At 41.9% G+C, this 13,263-nt stretch overlaps 1 protein-coding gene across 1 annotated transcript in view; it reads right to left on the reverse strand.

Annotated features, from left to right (window-relative positions):
* LOC308650964 (guanine nucleotide-binding protein subunit alpha-12) overlaps positions 1-13,263 on the reverse strand; it is a 102,469-nt gene that overhangs the window by 16,849 nt on the left and 72,357 nt on the right. The window lies entirely within an intron of this gene.

The following is a 13,263-nucleotide window of genomic DNA, read 5'->3' on the forward strand; positions in this document are numbered from 1 at the left end:
AGGTGGAGAAGGCGCTAAACCAGGACGTTTGTGCTTTGAAGGTAATTAAGGACAAGTAGCTCTTCAGATCACTCCAAGTCCACGTTTTCCCACCTGTCAGGTCAACAAAATGCCAGGACCTGAGAAAACAACCTGCACAGATGCCCACTCCTCTCCACCTGCCTCTCTCCAGCCCCTCCACAAACACGTGAAAACAAGACACCAAAACACCAACTGGAGACACCAAATGGCTGTGGCTCCAAGGGTGGGGAGGCAAACAGGCTTCTCTTTAGGGAGGTTCTGAGGGCTCTGTGCCAAGCCCTGCTCACAACAGACCTTGGTTCATGAAAGATGGCAGAGGGTAACAGACAGCTCAGCTCAATGGCAAAGTCCAATATTGGCTGCGAGGTGCCAGGCACTGGGCGTTTGCATCCTGGACATATTTTCTTTAAATTCAAATGGAGCACAAGGATTCTTATTTTCCTAGTTGAAGAAACCAAAGCTTTAGAAGTTAATTTGGCCAAGGTCAAAGTGCCTCTGGAGTCCGAGCTCTCAGCCGCTGGGGCACCAGGCTACAGGGATGAGCAGAGGCTGTCAGCTACCAAAGTCCGCACGCCAGGCTTTCAACTCAGAGGCCAAGTACAACTGAATTTCCTAAACATTAGACTACAAAATCCAAACAAGGACAGCCCTCCCCCTCCCAATGGGACCTGAATGCCACACAGTGAGAGGGAGCACAAGCTGCAAGGTGTCGAGAGGAACAGGCATGTGGAAGGGACCCCCCCAGCAGTGGAGGTGCGCCAAAGGGAAAGGGTCACAGTGCCCTTCGGCTGGAGACTGACCAGGCCTTGTCCTCCCCCACCACAGGCCCAACAAAAGGAAAAGAAAAGCGTTCAAAGCGGCTTCAGTCTGCCAAACACTGAGTCATCTGCAGTGCGGGCGGCGGGCTCTCTGGAGCAAGAACAGGCAAGCTCTGCCCATGGAGCCACTTGTGCTGTGGCCACAGGGAGGTGAGGCCAAAGCAGGGATGCCCGACTCCGCTGTGGGCGCCAGCTGGGGCCTCCGCCCCTCATAAAACACCCTGAGCTGTCCCCCCTGGCCGACAGGCCACAGGGCACAGGAGCACAGACTCAGTGCGCCAGCTCTCCACCCGCGCTCTGAGCCTGGCTGCGAGAAGACAGGGGCCAAAAGTTCCTTCTTCGTTGCTGACCAGAGTTGGCAGCAGCCTGGGAAGTCCCCTTCTTCACAGAGCCATCTCTTCGATTTTTTGCTGACAAGAGGTTAGCAGGATTTCATCGGAGATATGCCTCAGTACACACACTCAGGAATGGAAGTTCATGGGGAATTTGTGTCCCCACACCTGAAGGAGGAATGGCACAAGCACTGAAGGGGATGCTCAGGCTCAGCACAGGTCACCCTGTGAGAACTCGTCCTCTGCCTGACTAATGGGGGGGGGGGTCAAAGCCTCCTCTGTACAGCTGCCTGGGTGCCCTCAACCCTGCCACCAAGCCACTCCAGGACACAGCTCTATGTGCATGCACCCCATGTACCAAGAATTTTTTCAACTTGAAAGAGCCCCAGAATCAAAGCTAGCTAGAAGATAAAGAATTATTTCAAGGTCTAAAATACCTTGATAGAGCTGCAATGACAATATTTATTTTTCCCAATGACACCAAGAAGATTCTGGATGTAGGCACCCCTGGTACCTTTGTGGGTTGCTTATTGTGCCATCATATTCAAAATTTGGCATTTTCACTAACTACTCTGAATTAACCTGAAATAAATCACATTGGTAATCTCCAATCTTTAAAAAAAATTGCCTTAGAAGGCAAATTAGACTGAATAAAATGATCTTTATGGAAGTCCTGGTGTGTCACCAAAGGAGATGACTTCAGTATAGAACAACCTGGCCAAGTTGTCTGGCATGTCTAGACAGTGCACAGGTCCAGGCAGAAAAGCAAAGTTTGAATGAAATTTCTTACGTGAAACCAATTTGCCAAATGATTTTGTGCTCAAACCTCAATCAGTAACCAAGCTTCATTTCCTTCCTTCCCTGCATTAGAAAATGAGATGAGAAATAAATATCCAGCCAGCTTTCCTCTCACGAGAACCGTGCCAGACACGCAAGAACTCAGGCTCCTGTAAGGGAAGTGGCACCTGGAGCCAGTCTTCATGGGACAGCCGTGGAGCCCAACCAGCCATGCCTTGGCACCTCCCAGAGCAGTGCCCAGCAAAATGTCAGCCACCAGCTTCAGCAGGGGCTTCTTGGACAGAGGGGACACTTGAAAGGTGTCAATAAATCGCTTCTCAAAGCAACATGTTTTCCACCTTCTCAGAGAATTTTGCTTGATATTTCTAAAAAAACTCTAAATCTCAGTAAATAGGAGTAAATTGTAGGATTTCACAAAACTTTGCTTCTTAAAGCTGTTATTAGCTGGTATGGGAAGATATGACGTTCTCTTCTAAATGAGAACATTCATTGATAAGTCAAGAATAGATTAAAACAACAACAGCACACCACATTTTGTTTTATCTATTCACCGACTGTAGGTGAGCAGTTGGGTCTCCATTTCAGTGCAGTCTGAAATGTACAATTGCTGCAGGGAAGGGGCATTACCAGCACTGTGGTGGCAACTCTGCTCCCTGCTCACTGTCTTCAGTGTCCCACCCTTTACTTGGAAAGACAAACTCACTCCTCTCCAAAGATCATTAAACCATCATTAAGAGACCCTGGTTCTGGTGCAATGTTAGATAAGAAGGGAAGAATGGGAAGAAAAAAACATTATTTATTGCAACACTCACCCCCAGAGTAAAACTTCAGCTCTCTCATAAGCACCATTAATATATTTATCTTTCATTTTAAAAGAGTGCTGAATAATATCCATGGCAACATCATTTGTAATAGACAAAAAGTAGAAATGATCAACTGCTCATCCCACAATTGGTGAAGAGATAAAACAAACTGTGATTTATTGGAGCCAGGGAATACCTTTCAGCAGTAAAAATGAATGAAATCCTGATACCTGATGATCAGTACAATCCAAGTGACCTGAAACACATTCTGCAAAGGAAAGAAGCCAGTCACAAAGGCTATCTATCATACAATTCCATTTATAGGAAATGTCCAGAAAAATCTACAGAGTGGTCGAGTGGCTCTCTGGGCTGGGAGCTGGGGTAAGTGCAAATAGGCCTGAGGGACCTCACTGGGATGATGGAAATGTTTTAAAAACAGGTTTATGACTGGGTATATAGCTCAGTGGTTCAGTGCTTGCCTAGCATGTACAAGGCCCTGGGTTCAATCCCCAGAACAGGAAAAAAAATAAAAAAATAAAAAATGGGTTAATGTTGATATCTGAACAATTTGGTACCTGTACTTAAAGTTATTGAATTTTGTACTTTAAAAAACTGCATAAAAAGAAAAACATTTCTGTAAAACCAAGTTATTTACTTAAGAACGGTCCTGTTTTGCTCACACTGAGAATTAATCATCCCCCATTTAGTAACGCCCAAGTGGCTCAACACTGCTTCAGGTCTAAGATCCATTTCAGAGGCTCAAAGCGTTCGGGCAGGAAAGCTCCCACTGTAAAGTCTGTTACCGGCTGTTTTCATCTTTATTAAACCACAGATATTTAACCAAATAGCAGCAGGAAGTTAAACAGACCCCAAATGTCAATTAAAAGAAAACTGAGTAAGATCCCTAAGTGGAAGTACAGGCTCTGGCATGTCCCCTTCAAAGGTCCTTGCATGCTCCCAGTACAGGGAAGAAGGAGAGGAAGCGCCCAGAGGATGGAGCAGCCCCTCCCGTGCTGAGCCCCTGGAGAGAAAGGTGGGCACAACATAGCTTGGTGCTGTTGGAGTCCAGGATTCCCAAATTGGGTCTGCAGAGGCACATCCTCAAAGAGAGGCCTGGAGAGAAGGAAGTGCACATATCTCCTAGAGAGGCCCAGAGCTGCAGTGTGGGCCGGTGCCCAGAGGTCTGTTCTGCTTCCATTCGACCCATTTTTCTCAAATTTATTTACCATCTAAATCCTTTTTCATCTAAGACCAAAACTACTCTACTCCTTCTTAAAAGCTAGACAGACAAACAAAAACAAACAAACAAACAAAAAAAACCCCAAACCCTCTTTATAATGTGTTTTATGAAAAAAGAGGGAAATCACTGTCTTTATAATTTACTGAAACACTTTAGTGCCTAACAGGAAGTCCCTAGCTTTCAGCTTTGAGTTGAGACAAGGCAAGAGTTAAGAGGGAGACACCAGTCAGAAACAATCCTAACAATCCTATAAAAGAGAGGGGTGGGGGAGAGGGAGGGAGGGTGAGAAGGAGGAAAGGAGGGGGAGAGGGAGAAGAGGGGGAGAGGGAGGAGAGAGGGAGAGGGAGAAGAGGGGGAGAGGGAGGAGAGAGAAAGAGAGAGAGAGAGAGAGAGATATCAAACACGCACATGCACAAATGAGGTAGGTGGGAAGCAGACTGCAGTTCTCAGTACTCTTACAAATTTTAGTGTGAAATTATTTCAATCTTTTTTTTTAAACAAGAGACATTATACGTTCATAAACATGAGCATAAATATGACCACAAACAATATTTCAAAAAGGAGTCAGTTAAGAGTCTGCTCCATGAAATGCTTGTACCAGATAAGGAAGCCCAGAATATCCAGTCCTGAAAGTGGTTTTCCCACACCAGATCTCCCTTCCAGTCTCTGCCTTCCCTATCAGAGGCTTGGGTGACAAGCTCCCTGGGCTGGCCAGGCAGGGGTTTTGCTGTGAGATCCCACCTACTGACTTCCGGGGATGATGCGCTCTGATCTGAAAGGTGAAATGGATCCTGTCTGCCCGGCAGAACACCCAGCTTTCCAATAAAGACATCACAGGAGGATGAGCACGAAGCTCTCCCTTAAGGGAGAACTGCAGGCATCTTCTAGAAGGCTCCCAGGCCCACAGCACTGGTGTCCTCCATCTGGCTTATTACTGACTGAGAAGTGTAACCGAATGCAACCTAGGATTTTTTCTGACCAGGTTACAGTTGAGATTCTGTATGATGCTATTTGTTCAATTACTTCCACCCTCCAAACCATCCAAATAACAATTTGTCTTCACAATTATCAAGGTGGAGCTCAGCTTTGACTTCATAATGCAGACTTTTCTCTATTAGTATCTGGGTAGCAGGTCTGGCTTTTTTCCTAACAGATAAACAAATCATTTTCTTAACCATGGGTTAGGGGTCCAGGCCTGCCAGCCAACTGAATCAAAGACAGGGCTGCTCTTGGAGCTGGGGCACCATCCAAGTGTGCTTGAGTTTTTCTTTGGTTTCTGAGCAAGCTCTAATGGTTTCAGCCCCAGCTGAGCACTGGGGCAGCCTTGGGAAGCTGCCTCTCCTTCCTCCCAGCATGTGCCAGCGGGTCCTGTGGGGAATGCAGAGATTAATTACAGCTGGACTTGCTCAATCCTCTTAGAGAATGGAATCTTTAGAGACTTAAGGAAGTGTTAATTATTTTAAATGCTTCTGCCAGGCAGAATGCACAGTGTGGAGGTAGGTGGACTCCATCTTGTAAGGCAGAAAAAGAATCCTCTGGTTGCTCTGTGTCATGAAGAAAATGAAAACCCTTCCTTAAGGAAAAGAAGCAAAATCCCAGAAATATGAATCCCAGAATCCCAAATTACTTCCCCAAACTCTAAGCCTGGATCTTTATAATGTGTTAAAATTTAAGGGGAAAATAACTTCTTGGTGGATTCCAACATGGCGGCAGGCGCAGAGAGATCAAGTCCCTGACCTCTTCAGCTGTGCAGGCATAGGGAGTCGTAAACAACCTAAATCTGTTTGCTCAGGATCACTAGGCAATGCTGAGCTGACGTGGATCTGGGGCGAACAGTCTGGGCCTCTCAGAACACACACTGGGCCCGGATCGGCTGAATTCAAGCTCCCGATCGCCTGCTTCCCGCAGACAAACAGCTGTGACTCAGCACTAATCCATCCGGCTGAAACAACTGGTCAGCCCTTCTGTTCCTTCGGAGGTAAATGCCAACCGAGCCTTCATAGGTAGTGGCCACAGGTTTGAAACGGGGCTTAGGAGAGACTGTAAGGACCCACCCGTTGCATTGGTCGCCCGGCAAAGGGAAACGAACTGTCGCCATTTGCAAGAGACACCACCATGGCAGAGAACTGACGTCATCAGACTGTGGCGGAGGAGATAACTTCATTGAAACCTGCGGCTACAGGTGTGTAATTCCCTAGCTTTCCCTTTCCACACATCGGGGAAACCTTAAGGGCCCCTCCCAGCTCTCCCGTGAGCGTGATAGCCAGCCCGAGGGAATCAGAGGTGGCGCGGGACCCGCGGCGCGGAACTACCGCTCCCACCAGTGCTGACAGCTGAGGTCTCTTGCACCAGCTACCGGGGGCGTGGCTACCGGAGGGCAAGTAAAATTCGCTGAGGATTCTCAGCCCCAAGCTCTACAAACTTAGGGTCTGAGGGAATGGCAAACTGGAAGAGTGTGCCCAGTCATTCATGAAAACAGGGCTCCCGGGAGCAGCAGACCTGGCGTGTAGCCAGTATTGTGGTGAGCGGCACCCGTGAGAGGGGCCTGGCTAGAGGAAAAGTGGGAAGTGACTAGACACAAGAGGAGGCCCTAGGCACTCAGGATTGGAGACTTGCCCAGTCTGGGAGGAGCTGCTGCACAGTGATTGGTTCCCGTGTATTCACAGGAGAAACTTGGCCTGGTGGGCACAGCGCCACCTACTGGAAGAGAAGTTAATCAAACTCTAAGACTGAATTTATTAGTTTTTTTTTCTTTTCTCTTTTTTTTGATTTGGGTTTTTCTTTCATTTTCATTTTTCTTTCTTGTTGTTTTTTTAATTTTTTTACAATTTTTTTAAATTTTTTTCTTCTAATTTTAATTTTAATTTTTTTATTATTTTTTTTAAATTTTTCTTTTTTTATTTCCAATTTTTTTTCTTCTTTTGACTTTCCATTTCTTTTCAATTATCTTATCCCCCCTTCCTTGAATTCTACCTGCTTACTCTCATTCTCTTTAGTGACTTCTTCCCTTCCCTTCTAATACCTTTCCTCCCAAGCATCAAATAAATTTATAGGAGTAAACAGTAACTCAGTAGTCAAACAGAACAAGAAATAACATGAGCAGCTTCAAAAAGCAAGGAAGAAAAGGAGTACAAACAATGCAGGACAGCCTAAATATTCAGGAGGACCTAGAGTCATCAGAAAAATAGTCATATAAAGAACTCAAGGAACACCTTAGACAGATGGAATGGAACCTTAAAGAGGATACAAGACAGCAAATTCAAGCAGCGAAAGAACACATTGAGAATGAATTACATAAACAGATAAAAGAAGAAGTTAAGCATCTTTATCAGGAGATAGAGATTATAAAAAATAATCAAACAATAATTCTAGAAATGAAGGAAACGATAAACCAAATTAAAAACTCAATTGAGAGTATCACTAAGAGTGGAGCAAGTAGAAGCCAGAACGTCAGATAATGAAGACAAAATATATCATCTTGAAAAGAGTCTAGCCAACTCAGAAAGGCTGGTAAAAAATCACGAGAAAAACATCCAAGAGTTATGGGATAACATAAAAAAACCAAACTTACGAGTCATCGGGATAGAAGAAGGTTCAGAGATTCAAACCAAGGGAATGAGAAACCTGCTGAATGAAATAATTACAGAAAACTTTCCAGAAATAAAAAAGGAAACAGCTATACAAATTGAAGATGCATACAGGACACCGAGCACACAAAATCACAGTAGACCAACGCCAAGACACATTGTTATGAAGATATCCAATATACAGAACAAAGAGAAAATATTAAAAGCTACAAGAGAAAGGAGACAGATTACATTCAGGGGTAAACCAATAAGGTTAACAACGGATTTTTCATCACAGACACTGAAAGCAAGAAGGTCACGGAACAATGTATTTCAAACACTGAAAGACAATGGATGCCAACCAAGAATTCTGTATCCAGCAAAATTAAGCTTCAGCTATGACAATGAAATAAAAATCTTTCATGATAAACAAAAGTTAAAAGAATTTGCAGCCAGAAAACCAGCATTGCAACGCATTTTGAGCAAAACACTACACGAGGAAGAAATGAAAAACAATAACCAAAACCATCAGTGGGAAGTGCCTCAGTAAAGACAGAGGGCGAGGGGAAAGATAATCATGGAGAAACAAACTAAATTTTTTAAGAAAAGGATAAATAATCAAACATGGATGGAAGTACAAACCATATATCAATAGTAACTCTGAATGTTAATTGCTTAAACTCTCCAATAAAGCGACATAGGCTGGTATCATGGATTAAAAAAACAAATCCAACAATATGCTGCCTCCAGGAGACACATCTGATTGGAAAAGATATACACAGGCTGAAGGTGAAAGGATGGGAAAAAATATACCACGCACACAGTCCTTGTAAGCAAGCAGGGGTGGCCATCCTCATATCGAATAAAATCGACTTCAAGACTAAGTTAATCAAAAGGGATAAGGAAGGACATTATATACTGTTAAAAGGAACCATTCACCAACAAGACATAACAATTATCAATATATATGCAACAAATAATGGTGCTGCGACATTCATAAAACAAATTCTCCTCAAGTTCAAGAATCAAATAGACCACAACACAATAATTATGGGTGACTTCAACACACCTCTCTCACCATTGCACAGATCCTCCAAACAAAAGTTGAATAAAGAAACTATAGAACTCAATACCACAATCAATAACCTAGACTTAACTGACATATATAGAATATATCAACCATCATCAAATGGATATACTTTTTTCTCAGCAGCACATGGATCCTTCTCAAAAATAGACCATATATTATGCCATAGGGCAACCCTCAGTAAAGATAAAGGGGTGGAGATAATACCATGCATTTTATCTGATCATAATGGAATGAAACTGGAAATCAATGATAAAAGAAGGAAGGAAAAATCCTACATCACATGGAAAATGAACAATATGTTACTGAATGACCAATGGGTTACAGAACACATAAAGGAGGAAATCAAAAAATTCTTAGAGATAAATGAAAATACAGACACAACATATCGGAATCTATGGGACACAATGAAAGCAGTTTTAAGAGGAAAATTCATTGCCTGGTGGTCATTCCTCAAAAAAAGAAAAAAACCAACAAATAAATGAGCTCACACTTCATCTCAAAGCCCTAGAAAAGGAAGAGCAAAACAACAGCAAATGTAGCAGAAGGCAAGAAATAATTAAAATCAGAGCGGAAATCAATGAAATTGAAACAAAAGAAACTATTGAAAAAATTAACAAAACTAAAAGTTGGTTCTTCGAAAAAATAAATAAGATCGACAGACCTTTAGCCATGCTAACGAAGAGAAGAAGAGAGAACTCAAATTACTAACATACGGGATGAAAAAGGCAATATCACAACAGATGCTACAGAAATACAGAAGATAATTAGAAATTATTTTGAAAACCTATATTCCAATAAAATAGAAGATAGTGAAGACATCGATAAATTTCTTAAGTCATATGATTTGCCCAGACTGAGTCAGGAGGATACACACAATTTGAACAGACCAATATCAATGGATGAAATTGAAGAAGCCATCAAAAGACTACCAACCAAGAAAAGCCCAGGACCGGATGGGTATACAGCGGAGTTTTACAAAACCTTTAAAGAAGAATTAATACCAATATTTTTCAAGTTATTTCAGGAAATAGAAAAAGAGGGAGCTCTTCCAAATTCATTCTATGAGGCCAACATCACCCTGATTCCGAAACCAGACAAAGACACCTCAAAGAAAGAAAACTACAGACCAATATCTCTAATGAACCTAGATGCAAAAATCCTCAATAAAATTCTGGCGAATCGAATACAAAAACACATCAAAAAAATTGTGCACCATGATCAAGTAGGATTCATCCCTGGGATGCAAGGATGGTTCAATATACGGAAATCAATAAATGTTATTCACCACATCAGTAGACTTAAAGGTAAGAACCATATGATCATCTCGATAGATGCAGAGAAAGCATTCGACAAAGTACAGCATCCCTTTATGTTCAAAACATTAGAAAAACTAGGGATAACAGGAACTTACCTTGACATTGTAAAAGCTATCTATGCTAAGCCTCAGGCTAGCATCATTCTGAATGGACAAAAGTTAAAGGCATTCCCTCTAAAATCTGGAACAAGACAGGGATGCCCTCTATCACCACTTCTATTCAATATAGTTCTCGAAACACTGGCCAGAGCAATTAGACAGACGAAAGAAATTAAAGGCATTAAAATAGGAAAAGAAGACCTTAAATTATCACTATTTGCAGATGACATGATTCGATACCTAGAAGACCCAAAAGGGTCTACAAAGAAACTACTAGAACTAATAAATGAATTCAGCAAAGTGGCAGGATATAAAATCAACACGCATAAATCAAAGGCATTTCTGTATATCAGCGACAAAACTTCTGAAACGGAAATGAGGAAAAACACTCCATTCACAATATCCTCAAAAAAAAAAAAAAATACTTGGGAATCAACCTAACAAAAGAGGTGAAAGAGTTATACAATGAAAACTACAGAACCCTAAAGAGAGAAGTAGAAGAAGATCTTAGAAGATGGAAAAATATACCCTGTTCATGGATAGGCAGAACTAACATTATCAAAATGGCGATATTACCAATAGTTCTCTATAGGTTTAATGCAATGCCAATCAAAATCCCAATGGCATTTCTTGTAGAAATAGATAAAGCAATCATGAAATTCATATGGAAAAATAAAAGACCCAGAATAGCAAAAACAATGCTAAGCAGGAAGTGTGAATCAGGCGGTATAGCGATACCAGATTTCAAACTATATTACAGAGCAATAGTGCCAAAAACAGCATGGTACTGGTACCAAAACAGGCGGGTGGACCAATGGTATAGAATAGAGGACACAGAGACTAATCCACAAAGTTACAACTATCTTATATTTGATAAAGGGGCTAAAAGCATGCAATGGAGGAAGGATAGCATCTTCAACAAATGGTGTTGGGAAAACTGGAAATCCATATGCAACAAAATGAAACTGAATCCCTTTCTCTCGCCATGCACAAAAGTTAACTCAAAATGGATCAAGGAGCTTGATATCAAATCAGAGACTCTGCGTCTGATAGAAGAAAAAGTTGGCTCCGATCTACATATTGTGGGTTCGGGCTCCAAATTCCTTAATAGGACACCCATAGCACAAGAGTTAATAACAAGAATCAACAAATGGGACTTACTTAAACTAAAAAGTTTTTTCTCAGCAAGAGAAACAATAAGAGAGGTAAATAGGGAGCCTACATCCTGGGAACAAATTTTTACTCCTCACACTTCAGATAGAGCCCTAATATCCAGAGTATACAAAGAACTCAAAAAATTAGACAATAAGATAACAAATAACCCAATCAACAAATGGGCCAAGGACCTGAACAGACACTTCTCAGAGGAGGATATACAATCAATCAACAAGTACATGAAAAAATGCTCACTATCTCTAGCAGTCAGAGAAATGCAAATCAAAACCACCCTAAGATACCATCTCACTCCAGTAAGATTGGCAGCCACTATGAAGTCAAACAACAACAAGTGCTGGCGAGGATGTGGAGAAAAGGGTACACTTGTACACTGCTGGTGGGACTGCAAATTGGTGCGGCCAATTTGGAAAGCAGTTTGGAGATTCCTGGGAAAGTTGGGAATGGAACCACCATTTGACCCTGCTATTGCCCTTCTCGGACTATTCCCTGAAGACCTTAAAAGAGCATGCTACAGGGATACTGCCACATTGATGTTCATAGCAGCACAATTCACAATAGCTAGACTGTGGAACCAACCCAGATGCCCTTCAATAGATGAATGGATAAAAAAAAATGGAGTACTATGCAGCAATAAAATGGAGTACTATGCAGCAATAAAAAATGACAAAATCATAGAATTTGCAGGGAAATGGATGGCACTAGAGCAGATTATGCTTAGTGAAGCTAGCCAATCCCTAAAAAACAAATACCAAATGTCTTCTTTGATATAATGAGAGCAACTATGAACAGTGCAGGGAGGAAGAGCAGGAAGAAAAGATTAACATTAAACAGAGACATGAGATGGGAGGGAAAGGGAGAGAAAAGGGAAATTGCATGGAAATGAAGGGAGACCCTCATTGCTATACAAAATTACATATAAGAGGTTGTGAGGGGAATGGGAAAATAAACAAGGAGAGAAATGAATTACAGTAGATGGGGTAGAGAGAGAAGATGGGAGGGGAGGGGAGGGGGGATAGTAGGGGATAGGAAAGGTAGCAGAATACAACAATTACTAATAGGGCATTATGTAAAATTGTGGATGTGTAACCGACGTGATTCTGCAATCTGCATTTGGGGTAAAATTGGGGGTTCATAACCCACTTCAATCTAATGTATGAAATATGATATGTCAAGAGCTTTGTAATGTTGTGAACAACCATTTTTTTAAAAAAAAGGGATGGGGATATAGCTCAGTGGTAAACATCCCTGAGTTCAATCCCAAGCCAAATCCACCCCCCACCCTCATCAAAAACAAAAACAAATAAACAAAAAAAAATCATAAAAAAATAACTTCTTGGTTTTGTCAAGCTGATGGCAAAAGTCAATACAATTAGATTTGTCAAATGAATGGGCAGAGAATAGTGGGTGCTCTGTAAACCTGAGACTTTATTTCTGACTCAAATATTCAGTTAAAGGTCAAGAAAGCCAGCAACAAGAAGTAGGGAGCTCTGCTTTCTGTTTTCATCATGGTGATGTCTTTCCTGTGACCTGTTTCACATCTCCACATACATACTTTTTTGCGTGTGTAAAAAACATGTTGACATAAACTTCACCATCTCATCCACTTCTAAGTGTATGTTTCAGTAGTGTCAAGTACATTTGTACTGTTTTGAAACATCTCCAGAGCTTTTTCATCTTGAAAATCTGAACCTCTATGTCCATTAAATAGAAACTCCCCTTTCCTTCTCCCCCAAGCCTTGGAATCACCATGAACTTCTATCTCCATAAATTTGACTAGTTAGATACCTCACGCAGCTGGAACCCTACAGTATCTGTCTTTCTGTGACTAGTATATTCCCCTCAGCATCATGTCCCACATGTTCACTCCTGCTGCAGCATGCATGGGTATTTCTTTCCTTTTTAGGACTGAACACCATCCCATTTTATGTACAGACCACATTTTGTTTATAAATTCACCTGTCAATGAACACCTGGGTTGCTTCCGCCTTTTGGCTATTGCAAATAA

This window comes from Spermophilus citellus (genome assembly GCF_964194105.1).
Source record: "Spermophilus citellus genome assembly, chromosome: 6".
Classification (NCBI taxonomy): Eukaryota; Metazoa; Chordata; class Mammalia; order Rodentia; family Sciuridae; genus Spermophilus; species Spermophilus citellus.